The following is a 998-nucleotide window of genomic DNA, read 5'->3' as shown; positions in this document are numbered from 1 at the left end:
CCCGCGACCTTTAACGTAGACGGTGAACTGGGGCCCTCACTCCGCCCCCCTCGTTGGAGGCCTGGCAGTAGTAAGAGCCCGTGTTCCCCCGCGGTCCACGTCCAAGCACAAAATTTTCCCAAGGGCTCCAACCCGTCGTCCCCCCACGTCGGGTCTGCTCTCCCTCCACCAACCCGGAAAGTCTGGGACGGGACGGGCGAGGAGGGGGGAGTTTTAAAAAAACGTAGGATACATTCTTATTTGAAGAAAATATATGTTTTGCAGCGTCACTTTAAAAGTCCCGGAACATCAAAAAATAAAGGAAATGGGTTTTGGGTTTTACTATGGGTGATAAAAAAATAAGCAACACTTTTGCCCAGAAATAAAAATGTCCCCCCCGAAAAAAAACTGGGATATGGGCATGCCGCCGCTGCCCCGCTGCAAAAGGGGGCCCTGACTTACATCCGCCGAAAAGGGAGTGCCCGTTTAGTCCTCCCCCCCGAGCACCCCTGATCTGACGGGGGTCAGGTACTGCTTGACGGGCCCCGATGCTGGCCCGGGGTGCGTCGACCGTCCTCCTCGGGGGAACTCACGTTCAATTAAACCCAGTTACCCTGCGGTACTCGTCCCGGGGGTGACGCTGATCTTGGAAACCACTTCGATGAAAATTTATGGCGGAGATGAGCATCAAAAAATCAAAGGAAAAAAAAATTTTTTATTGTTGTGTATTTTTGTTTTGGTGTCTTTGGCTCGTCCCCTTCAGCTGTAATTTTCATAATTTTAAATTTTTATTGGAAATTACTTGTTTCGGGGGCATGAATAACGTCTTGGTAAGATTTCCCTTGTTCACTGCGGGCATATAATTAAAGGGGGTCAGATTTCAGCACCCTGCAGTTAAAGAAACCGCATCAATCAAAAAAGGGAAAAAGTAGAATTTTTTTTCAAAAAGAAAATTTTTCCCAAAATCAGCGGGTGACCCCAAAAGATTTTTTGATGGGATTCAGAGGGTATGGGGGTGG

This window comes from Penaeus monodon, chromosome 15 (genome assembly GCF_015228065.2).
Source record: "Penaeus monodon isolate SGIC_2016 chromosome 15, NSTDA_Pmon_1, whole genome shotgun sequence".
Lineage (NCBI taxonomy): Eukaryota > Metazoa > Arthropoda > Malacostraca > Decapoda > Penaeidae > Penaeus > Penaeus monodon.
This window is presented reverse-complemented; position numbering follows the sequence as displayed.